Genomic DNA, 12,248 nt, shown 5'->3' on the forward strand with positions numbered 1-12,248 from the left:
AGAAATCTTACCAGACAATGGCATCATCCCCAATGTGCCCAACTGTGTGGCATCAGACACACCTGTGCCCTCTCTGGAGCTCCATTTCCTCCTGGATCCTGATGGCTGGATGTACTACTTGAATATCTTTTCTGTTTTGCCAGGTTTTCCAAGGCCACAAAGACTACACCGGGTGAGGGTGGGGATGATGGGGTGGCTTCCCACTTGGAAGGTTTCTTTATGGGGGGGGCTGCAGAGCGGCCTCATGGGAGGAGAGACAAAGGTATAGAGAGAGGCAGAGAGCTAGAGAAAGACGCGAGAGGGAGAGAGGAGAAAGACAAAGAAGGGGGGGGGGAGGTATTTTTAAGAGGAATCCCACTGCTGTGTGAGTTCAGGATTCCCACCTGGCAGCCCAGCACTCAGGTTCAGATGTTCATCGGCCCTCTAACTTACACACAGGTCCTCTTCTTCCTCTTCCCAGGCCATCTATCGTCTGGACCACTGAAGCATGGTTTCTCAAATGCCATTCTGAGTTCACATGGTGCCCCACTGAGTGTCCACCCTGAAGAATGCAAATACGAATGGGAACCCAGTCGAGTCAGAAGGCCCTGGTTCATACTCTATTGCACCCATTGCCACTTCTACTAAAGACTCCAAACTACCCTCGGCCTGGGTTTCCTCTTCAGGCACACACACCCTAGCCAATCCAACTCAAGTCTCCTCCATTCTGGGATTCTGTGTCCTTCCAGGAAAAAGGGTGCCCTACTTGCATTTTTTGTTGTTGTTGTGACTGGTTCAGGCTCACTTGGGAAAGAGGCCAAGATGTGCGAGAGTCACCTGTTAGCAGGCAAGGAGTAGAGAAGTGCTATTTTGGAACCCATGCTTTGTGCTCTCCCGGAAGCACACAGTACACAGCGTGGCCCTTCGCTCACTCACCTGGTCCTCCATGAGTGTGCATTTCTCCCAGGAAGGAGGGATTTTTAGCATGACGACCCATCCTTTGCTGTGGACTTGGCTGCTTCAACTTTGCAAGGAAAAGGAGGCCCTCCTAGAGGCGTCCAGGAAAATTTGGTGACAGCGCCCCCTTCCCTCCCCCCAAGCTCCTGCGAGTGAAACTATGTCTCCTTCTTTTGGAAACTACAGGCTTGGGCGGGACAGCTGGCTCGTGGAGAGGAGCGAATGTCCAATCTCTCACACCAGACAAACTTTGGGGGATCCAGGCTGGAACAAGGAGCAAGAAGGGAGGATCCCACAGTGGAAGCGGGGCGGGAACTGAAGGAATGCTCGCCCGATGCCCTCTTCTGAGCAGACGCCAGGGCCCTCCCTCCGCTTCTCCCTCCCCTTCTCCCTCCCCTTCCTCCCCTCTCCTCTTCCCTATGTGGATGGCCATGGCCGCGGCCAGAGTCGGAGCCCCAGCCGCGCTGCCCGTGAGTGATCAGCCCCAGGGACGGGCAGGAGGAGGCTTGGCGGGAGCCCCGCTCCAGGGTGGGGTCGCCTCGGCTCTCTGGAGTTTGGGAGCGGGGGCAGAGGACATCTCCCGGGTTCCCCATCCTCGGCAACCTCCGGGGCCGTCCAGGGCCCGCGAGGGGCTGGGCCCCTCTCTGCCCTGGGCCTGACTGTAAAGAAAGAAAAGTCAGGTCTCTGGGCTGGATGGGGAAGGGACTGTAGGAACCCATGCGTGGTCCACCCAGATCTGGGCACCAGACGCTGACCCTCAGGGCTCAGAATCCCCACCCCCACGACACTCCCAAACCCCCACCTTCCTGGCTCCTGTTTCTGGGGTCCTGTCCCTTCTTGCCTCTGGCTTCACTTCCACTCCCCCGCCCCCCCCCCTTGTCCTCTGAGATGATCAGTCAAGCCGAACCAGCCAGACCAAGGGGTCACACAGGCATCAGAACACTGCCCTAGTATTTGCTGCCTCAGTGACCTGCTCCAGGATTAGGCATGTGGTGGTCCTCGTGGGTGCAGGTGCGAATGAAATATATTCCTTTTAGAATTCTACTATGTGTATGGTTCGGTAGCAGCCACTCTGGATATCTAATTGTCAGTCATCTGTCTCCTTTCTTTCCAACTGTATGTCCCCTCAACAATGACAGTTAATCTAATTTGGCGGCAAAGCTCATAAAGAAAAATAAAATGCTAGCCAAAAAGTTCTATTCAGGGCTGGTGAGATGGCTCAGGGGGTAAAGGTGATTGCTGCTAAGCCTTGACAACTTCAGTTGGATTGCTGGGGACCCTAGGCAGTGCAGGGAGAAAATCCACTCCCTCACATTGTTGCCTACATTCAATCGATGTATGTAGCACATGCTCTGCCCCCTTCACATAAGTCAAACAAACAAACAAACAAAAAGCAATTAACAGTAAATAAAATTACCACACAGAAGCTTATCTTCCTAAAGTAAAGGGTCAGTTTTCACTAACTGTGTTAACGGGAGCTTGCTTTTTAGGCTGCTCTAACCCAGCTATTACAGCCTCCCCCAGGCTAGAGGTTTAAATTTGCTTGACATGCTTGGGCAGGAAGGCTGTTGTCTTTCCATCTGCAATCGTGCAAACAAGTGAGAGAATAATGGAAAACGCTAAAATGAGGAGAACCACAAGCAAAACAAAAAAGACAGCACACTTATTCTACCCCGAGGCTGTAGCTTTGGCTGAGTTCTGATTGGGTGGAGGAGCTGTTTAGTTCATTTGTGTGGTTTTTATGTCGGGTCCTATTATGGCTGAATCAGTGTTTCCATGATGGGCTTGGTTCTCTGGGTGCTTTCAGAGAGCCCTCTGAGTCTTGCATAGGACTATGCAAATGGAACCGGGAGTAGTTTCTGTTGTACTTCTGCTTGTGTTTTAGGGACTGGGTGAGGTTGATGGTCCCACTTACTGACTCAGAATCAGAGCTACTGAAAGCAGCCAGGGCTCCATCAAAACTGAGCTGTATGGGAGGAACTGCAGGGGAGTACTGCACCTCATCTTGTGTGAGGAATACATACCTGTTTGTTTCTTGAGGGTGTGGTTATGTGTGTGTGATGTATGCCTGTGTTCCTGCTTCTACGGATGGCAGGGGAGGGTGCTGGGTGTCCCACTCAGTCACCCTCTCTGCCTTATTCCCTTGAGACAGAGTCTCTCACTGAACCTGGAGCTCATTGTTTTTTTTCCAACAGACTCTCAAATGCCAGCATCACCTAGTCTCTGCTCAGGCATGCCCTGTTTTTGCCAAGTTGAATGTTTTATGTGGGTGCTGGAGATCTGAATTCAGGTCCTTAAGCTAGCCGTGAAGGAAGACAAGCTTCTGAAATTTTTGAGCTATTCTCTTTCTCTGCAAACAACAATGGGATCATAACATGTGTGACAAACAACCTTTTAAAGCCGGTCAGGTGAGGAATAAAGATTTAAAGACTGTGGTTAGTGCAGAGACTCATATGCTTTTAGTCCCGAGAATAAGTGACTATTTATGAGACATCTACACCCTCCCCTACAAGGCTCAGGGAACGTGGCAGGAAGAGAGGGCAGAGAGAATGGGAGAACAGACTGGTGGGAAGGCACCTGTCCTTTTTTTCACATGGTATGGATGGCACCTCCATGAACTCATAACAACAGCCAGGCTTCCTGCACAAACTGGGGCCCATCATCCATCCATCACAAATGTGGGAGGGACTCATAAAGCTCCACCCTTCCCTGAGGAGTTACAGAAAATGGTTTCTAGGGGGCTATTCCTAGTGGTAAAACAATTGGTAAGTTGCCCTTGCTCAAGTAAATAACCCATGCTAAAATAAGCAATCATAATACAGTGAAGTGGAACACACACACACACACACACACACACACACACACACACACACACACACACACACGGCCACGGCCGGGAGGGTGGGTCAAGAGGACAGTGAGATGAGGGGGAAGATAATCAAAGTACACTTCATATACATGTGGCATTGTGAGAGAATAAATAAACAAATAAGGGCTTTAAAAGCTGGATTCATTGAGTATGGGGGAAGGGCTTATTTTAAACAGGCTATAACTTCTGCCTAGCCTGAGAGCCTCATTTATGGATGAATCAGAAAGGCTTTGTCAGGGTCTAGAGCATCATAAAGTTAGGACCTCCTTCATTTAAATGCGAGTAAGCTTGTATGGCCTCATGGTTCAGGAAAACAATGTACCTCGATAAGAATCTTCCGTTTCTTCCTCTTCCTGAGAATTTTTAATCCTGTATCTAATGACCTGGAAGTCAACCTTCTACTGCTTGGAGAAACACTGCCCATCTGGCCATGTTCCCTTTTGCATCCATTATGGAATGCATCTAGTTAAATAGGGTAGTCTGCCAGACATCCAGCTGCAAAGATTGGCTAAAGCAGCCTCTGATTGGGCTTCATGGAGAGATGCTGGAGATGTTGGAAGACCCCAGAAGGTTCCCCGATCTCAGGGTGAGTGTGATGGGTAGTGAGGTGGAAGCCACATTTCTAAATAGCCAGGAGAAAGTCAGCTATCATCTGGCCCAGTGGGATGGGTTAGAAATATAGGTGTTGTGGGGCTTACATCTCCAGAGAAGAGAGCAGAGGTTGTCGAAAAGTAAACTCACCCAGAGGAATTGCCACACATGGCCTTTAAACACTATGCGGTACAGGATACTGAATCACAAGGCAGATGCTTAGAGTATAGGGCGGGGGGTGGGGGAGTGGGGAGGGGTAGGGGGTTGGGGGGTGGTTGGGTGAATTTAAATAGCAAACCATGGATTAGAAAGCACTAGTCTTTTGCTCTTAGAAAATGCACCTGTAACAATTGGAATTATATGCTTTGAAATGGATGGGGGGATTAGAGTTGCTTTTTTTTTTTTTTTTTTTGCTGTGTTTGCCAGGGCTACTCAGCTTTTGACAGTAATGATAGCTAGCATTCAACGAGCATTGAAACACTCGCACAGAGTATTTCATTTTAAAAGTCTTTGAGGTAAGAACTATTGTTTTCACTGTGGAGATTCAGAAACCAGGATTAAAGGGCAATTCACCATAGCTGCACAGACGCTAGCTGTGGGAAGCAAGCCTCGAACCTAGATCTGTGGTGAAAGTCTACACAACCCAACCACTACTGTCCACTGTCCCCACACACAAATTATCAATATTATAATGAAAAATTTAAAAAATCTTGCTTTAATAAAGAGTCAAATATCTTGGTTGCTAATTAAAGTCTGCCCCCCATGGTCCTTTCTCTTTGGAAGTCTTTGAGAATTGCTCCAGACTTACACACAGTTGAGAAAAAACTCTACCCTGTGAGATGTGTCCAGAGGTCTCTGGAAACTTCCCAGCCAGACTACAGTTCCAGGAACTTCATGGGATTCTGGCCCAGTTCCGGGACAAGGCTGGATTTTTCTTTTTCTTTTTTTGAAGCAGACTAGGCAGACTGTGGCCTGAGCTGTCCACTTGAATTTTCGCTGTTCTTTACAGTAGTGTTGGGTGGGATGGATAGAGAATTTCATTGTGTCTTGATGCTCGGTTCTATGAAAACAGGGTAGTGAGCTCGCACCTGGAAGCCTGGACCTTTGGGTGACCTCATATGTTGGCAAGGTTGGCTGGTTTTAATGGAGATGGGGACATTTGGCGTGATTCTGAAGCTCGATCCCAAGGTGTGGCCCACAGGCAGACAGGTCCTGGAGATCACTTTATCCCTCTTTTTTTATGGTACCTGCCTAAGTTTGTTTGTATCCCCCTTCCCCCGGGGAGGGGGAGGAATCCTGCTGACTTAGATGCCAGAAGGGTTTCTTTCTTCTAACTCTCAAGGAGAGATTTCTGGAAGGTTAATGATTCTAATGATGGTGACTTCCTCATTGGAAATACATTGTAGACAGGTGTAGTGGCGCCAGCCTTAAATCCCAGCACTCTGGAGGCAGAGGCAGGTGGATCTCTAAGTTCCAGGATAGCCTGGTCTACATAGTGAGTTCCAGGACAGCCAGGGCTAAGTAGCAAGACTATGGCTAAGAGTGAGTACTGCTGTTGCAGAGGACCTGAGTTTGGTTCCCAGCACCAATGCCAGGTGGCTCACAACCACTTGTACTAGAGGCTCCAAGGGATCAAATGCCCTCTTCTGGTTCCCATGGGCACCTGCATGTACATGCCCATACCACCACATGCAATATAAAAAATACTAGATAAATCTCAAAAAATAAAATAAAATATAATAAAATAAAAAAAAGGAAGAAAAATCATTATAAGGGTGAAGGGTCCCTTCCCAAATTATCATACTTAGAGTGATATTTGAGATCTTGTTTGTACTTAACAAAATAATGAGATTTCTTTCTGGTCTCAGAGGTAGGAATATGAATGTCCCTTCGAGAAGTTTACCTGTGGCCTCTAATGGGTGCTGTGACTCCACCATTACTTGGCGTTTATCTTTTCTCATTTGGCCAAAGGGAGCTCACAGCCAACTTCAACTTCAGCAGAATAATGACACACATTCTCTATTTCCTACTGTTTTTTAAAAGTAACTTTTTATTTAAATTAAAAAATCTTATTTTACATGTCAATACCAGTTCCCTCTCCCATCCTCCCATGCCCCCCACCAGCCCCCCCATCCCACACCCTTCCATTCCCTAGGGAGGGTGAGGCCTCACATGAGGGGTCATTAAAGTCTGACACATTATTTGGGGCAGGGCCTAGGCCCTCCCCTGAGGATCTAGACTAAGAGAGCATCCCTGCATAGGAAATGGGCTCCCAAAGCCCATTTGTGCACTAGGAATAAATACTGGTTTCACTGTCGGCAGCCCCATAGTCTGCCCAGGTCTCAGAACTGATACCCACGTTCAGGGGTCTGGTTTGCTGTCACCTGGAAATGGGGAATTCCATGTAAAAATCTCCCTCAGTGTGTGGGAGGTGTCATGCTGTTGTCTTCCCAAATTGCTTCTGGTTGGAAATTTGACGGCGATTGACTGTCATTTCAAGCAATCCGACTTCTCTCCAATAGCTCCTAGGACTTTTTTTTTTCTCATTTATTTTTAATATGTATGTTTAGGTCAGGGCTTAGTAAATTTTATTGGATTCACCTGTCAGTCAGCATTTGCGTTTTCATAGCTGAGTGACCTTAGTTTTTCCTCTGTCTCCCATACTTGAAATACAAACAATAACAGTTCCATTCAAAGTATTCTCTAGGAGATAATGCACAGGAAAATGTTAGAATAACCCCTGACATATAAGGAAGCACAACAGAATTACTATAACTATTTCTTAATTTTAAGGACTTCGTGTCCCCTTTGGGTTTTACCAGCTTGTGTCAATCAAGCTTTGTTTACTTGCATGCACACAGACAGAGCAAACTCTACTGAGAGCTTTTATTACCATTACATTTAATTTATGCTGATGTCTCTCCCACATCTTTAGGAATTGAACCCAGGCATCACACATGCTACAGTTATGTCACAGCACTTTTTGTTTTCATTCCGAGACCATATCTCATTAAATTGTGGAGAGTGGCCTTGAACTTACCATGCAGGCCTCGGTAGCTGGGATTAGAGGCGTGCACCAGAGGCCTGGCTTATAATGACATCTTAACAATACTAGATCTTGCTATCACATTATAAAATACTTGCCACCATCATCTGTGTGTGTGTGCACGTGTGCGCGCACGTGCATGTGTGTATGTACACATGGGTGTGTGTATGGGGGTACTGCAGTATACATGTGCAAGTCAGAAAGTAACTTTTAGAGCTGGTTCTCTCTCTGTGTGTGTGTGTGTGTATGTGCACGTGCCTATGTGTATGGGGGTGCATGTGTGCCTCAGTACACATGTACAGGTCAGAAGGTAACTTTTAGAGTTGATTCTCTCCCTCTACCTTTGCATGGGTTCTGGGGAAAAAGTCCAGATTGTCAGGATTACAGGGCAAGCTCCTTTACCAGCTAAGCCATCTCTCCAGGTCCTTCCTGTCTCCTTTTATTTAGGCGAGCGATAACTGGCAATTTCTGTGGCAGACGTCTTATACCACTTTCATGGTCGTTGTTTCCTGGAGATTTTGTCCACGTTTTCAATAACTGTCCATCTGTCCATCAGTGTGTCTGTCAGCCCCCTACAGTCGCCTCAGTGCTGCCTCTAGTCCACTAGGGTCAGAGGGTCAGAGGAGGTGAATGTAGCCGCACTGGCCAGGTCCCGGGTAGCATCAACCCTTCTGCAGCTGCACACCCATGGATTTCTGGGAGTGGACAGGCAGGGCATTCTCTTACAGTTCTCCAGAAGCAGGCGGCCTGGCTCCTCATTAAGCGTAGACTTGGTGAGGGTCGATCAGCGGGCCCTTGAGGTCAGCGGCATACGTTGGATGTCCAGCTCAGCCATCCAGTCCCGCTTGAGCACACTGGCACAGATCTCACCATTGATACTCGCATTTGGTGGATCTTAGCTAGGAAGTAGCCGTTGGCTGGGGAGGCAGGGAAGTCTGCCTAGTAAGGGCTTCATATGGAACAGGCCTGTGGCATAGGGGTCCCCTGAGGGCCTTTGATGATGACCTGCAGGTTGTTGAGATGTTCCTCTCTGGGGAAGACTTTAATGTCATCATGTGAGTCTGTGGGCAGTGTTGTTACTTCCTTGTATACTGGGTAGACGATTTGGGGAGGCAGGTTCATGACTTCATCTGGCTGGAGACAGGGAAGGGAAAAGTGCCTTTTACCTGTTTAGACCATGAATGCTTTAAAAATATTTATTGGCTACTTGCATTTCTTCCTTTCTTTCTCTTCCTCCCTCCCTCCTTCCTTCCTTCCTTTCTTTTTTCTTTTTTCTTTCTTTCTTTCTTTCTTTTTTTTTTTTTTTTTTGAGGTCTGTTTAGTTCATTGGCCCATTTATTGATTGACAGCTGTTTTTTTTGAATTTTAGTGTGTAGCTTTTATATTGCTTTGTTTGTTTGTTTTGTTTTGTATATCCTGTGTATTAAGCTCTTGCCTGAAGCATAGGTAGCAAAGATTTTCTCTTATTCAGCAGGCTGTCTGGTCACTCTGCTGATAACACTATATTTTGCTGTGCAGAATCTCTTTAGCTTCATGTAACCTTATTTGTTAATGCTTGGGGCTATTTCCCATGCTATTTGGGGTCCTGTTGAGAATTTTTTTCCCCAGACAGGATTTCTTTGTATTGCTTTGGAGCCTGTCCTAGAACTAGCTCTGTAGACCAGGCTAGCCTCAAACTCAGAGAGATTTACCTGCCTCTGCCTCCTGAGTGCTGGGATTAAAGACATGCACCACCAATGCCTGGCTTATCTGTGTATGTTCTTGTGAATGTATGCCATGTTTTATTCAGGTACCCATGGGGGTCAGAAGAGGGTTTCAGATCCCCTGGAGTTGGAGTTACAGATAGTTGGGCTAGGAAACGAACTTGAGTCCTTTGGGCGAGCATTAAGTACTCTGAACTGCAGAACTATCTTGCCAGCCCCCTCTTCTTAACCTTAAGGAATAAGACTGGCCACAGCCCTCTGCTTTCTCTGATCTCACTGCAGCTCTCAGTCAAAAGGGCGGACAAACAGAGGGTGGAATTAAGCAGGACTGGATTGCAAGGCAGGCTTTGCTGCCGACTAGATGTGTGACTTTCGGCAAGTGATTTAACATTTCTGCAGCTAAATCGATTCCTCTATAAAAACATTAATAAGAAAGCCTAATAAGTGTGCCTGAATCCAAATGAGATTCTAGGACATAGCAAGTCCTGGGCATATGTTAATATCCACAAATGGCAGTTACTCCCGCCGCCTATCCTCTGCTTAATTCTTTCTAGCAAGGACTGTGCTTCATGGAGTCTAAACTGAGAGGCTGTGGCCACACCTCCAGATAGATCCCGTTTTCTCAGTAATCAATTTAGAATGCTTTTGGATGCGTTTCCTTGAAGTTTGGAGTTGGCCATTTGGCACCTCTCACCGCTTAGCTTCTGGGCTTTTCAGCAGGGTAATGGTGGCCACCAAAGAGCCACTGTGTCCCTCTAATCAGTGCCATCTGTTTGCTTTATCTGTTGGTGGTTTTATGTCTTAAGGAAACCAAACCCTTAAACCTTAAACCAAACCCTGGCATCTATATTTATCTCAGAGAATGTTGGGTTTTGCAGGAGTCTTATCAGTAACTATGATGATGGAATGGCGAGATGGGTGGGTGGGAAAGGCACTTGCCATCAAGCTGAGTTCAATCCTTGGGACCCTCGTGGTGGAAGGAGAGAACTGACTCCTACAAGTTGTCCTCTGACCACGGATGCACCCATCACCCCACCCTCAGCACACAAACAGATAAATGTAATTTTAAAAGAAGAAACAGTGATGATGATAGCTGGGTCCATTCTTAAGTAGAGGAGAAGATCACATGAAAACAAAGTGTAATTGGAATTACACGGGTATCTGTGCTCGTGTACAAAAATAGCTTTCCCACTGTGGAGCTCAGCCAAGGGCTTCGTGGAGACAGCCCTGAGTGTCTAATTTAACACAGCCATGGACCTAGGAATTCAGAGACAGGGCTTATCCTTGGGGTGCCTTTTCCCTTAGTTCACTGCAACCCATATTCAAAGGTGAGTTGGAGAGTTAGAAAAGGGAACATGAAATTACAAATCTTTTCTTTCCCCTTTCCTTCTTCTCCCCTCCCCTCCTCCCTCTCTTCCTCCCTCCCCCCTTTCCTTCTGTGTCAGGGTCTTGCTGCCTGTCATGGCTGATCCTGAACTCCTCTTCCCGCTGCCCTCTCCAGAGCTGGGATTACAGAAATGCAACACATGCCTAGTGCAAACCTTGTTTCCCTTGGCCTCACGTTCGCATTAGTACAAATAGAGAGATGCTATAATCTTCTACTCTTTACACCCAGAAACCCCTCTCCATGCAGCTCCAGGCCTGTCATTCATTTGTGGCTTCAAGCAGAGCCTCATACATGTTGTATGAGTCCCAGTCCCTTTGCTAGGCATGGTTTGAGTGTCCAGTCATGGTTGTTCGTTCTAAATAGTGTCTATCTGCTGAGAACAGATGGCAGAGTCAGGGTCCTCAGAGAAGGTGCAGACTTGCCGAGATTATCATTTCCCGTTTGCCTGCTGACGACATCCTCATTGTGAGTTCCAATGTGAACTGTATATGTGTCAGGGTTGGGTTTGCCTCCTCCCCACCCACACATTCCCCTCTTCTTCCAGATGTTTCTACTTAACCATTTACAAGCGAGCATGCTGTGCGCCAGCCTCTCCACCAGCCAGCTTGTCTGTCTGACCAGAAGGGAGTCTTCCCCCAGCTCCCACAGGGGCACGGGAGAGGCTGTGGGATGTGCTTTGCTTACAGATAGGGCTTCTCTTAATGTGAGACAGGCGCTCACTCTTTGTTGGTTTCCTAAACTGCCTGTGCTCTTCGTTCTCCACCAGCAGTTCACCCAGTTCCTTAACCGCTTCTTTTCTAGAAGGTTTAGGTGTCTTTTTTTTCTGGTGTTGTGTTGCTGGAACTTCTCCATGCTTCCTGGACCCTGACTTTGCTTTGCTTAGGACCTGTCCCACCACCTTTTGATGTGTGTGGCTTAGTCTTGCAGCCACCCCTTACTGAACTGTTGCTCTATTAGCTAGCACTGCTAGCGCTGCTCTCTGGGATAGGGTCTCTGTGAGCAGTAAGGGGTTTGGCAGAAGTTTGGAGAAATTGTCCCCAAGCTGTGAGAGATACACATAATGAACAATTTCTTCATTTATTTTAGACATGAGTCTTCATGTCCAACCCCAGCTTCTCTCTTGAAGTCTTCATCCACCTTTCTGTGCTTCTGAGAGGTCTGAAACTCTTTATGTAGACCAGGCTGGCTTCGAACTCAGAGATCCGCCTGCCTCTGCCTCTCGAGCACTGAGATCAAAGGCATGTGCCACCATGCCTGGCTATTGTTCATTTATTCTTTCTCTAAGTGTTTTCTCTGGCTCCTCATTGCCTTTAGGATGAAATCAAAATTGTTACTGTGTTCTTGTTCATCCGTGAGCGTTTTTGGAGTCATTCCTGGCTCCACCTGCGCCCTGTAGCCACAGAGTACGGCTCTCTCTGCCTCTGTCTTGCAGACTTGCTGTGTTTTGCCTTATTAGTTATGTCAACCTTCATGGTGTAGCTCAGATGCCATCTTAGCTACTGTTCTATTACTGTAAAGAAACACCATGACAAAGGCAAACTTATAAGCGAAAAGCATTATGGAATTCCTCACAATTTTAGAGGAGTTTGTCCACTGCCATGGTGGGAAACACACAGGCATGGCACCGGAGCAGTAACAGCACTTTACATCCTGATTTGTAGGCAGCAGTCAGAGACAGAGAGACAGAGAGAGACAGAGAGAGACGGGGGGGAGGAA

General features: G+C 47.3%; 1 protein-coding gene across 1 annotated transcript in view; it reads left to right on the top strand.

Moving 5' to 3' along the window:
* Positions 1 to 1,309: 1,309 nt before the first annotated feature.
* The window catches only part of Ston1 (stonin 1), a 39,705-nt gene continuing 28,766 nt past the window's right edge, over positions 1,310 to 12,248 (top strand). The window contains exon 1 of the mRNA XM_051175242.1: positions 1,310 to 1,406. The gene's annotated coding sequence lies outside the window, so the exon portion shown is untranslated. The remainder of the gene's footprint in view (positions 1,407 to 12,248) is intronic.

The sequence above is a fragment of the Phodopus roborovskii genome, unplaced genomic scaffold (genome assembly GCF_943737965.1).
Source record: "Phodopus roborovskii unplaced genomic scaffold, PHOROB, whole genome shotgun sequence".
Lineage (NCBI taxonomy): Eukaryota > Metazoa > Chordata > Mammalia > Rodentia > Cricetidae > Phodopus > Phodopus roborovskii.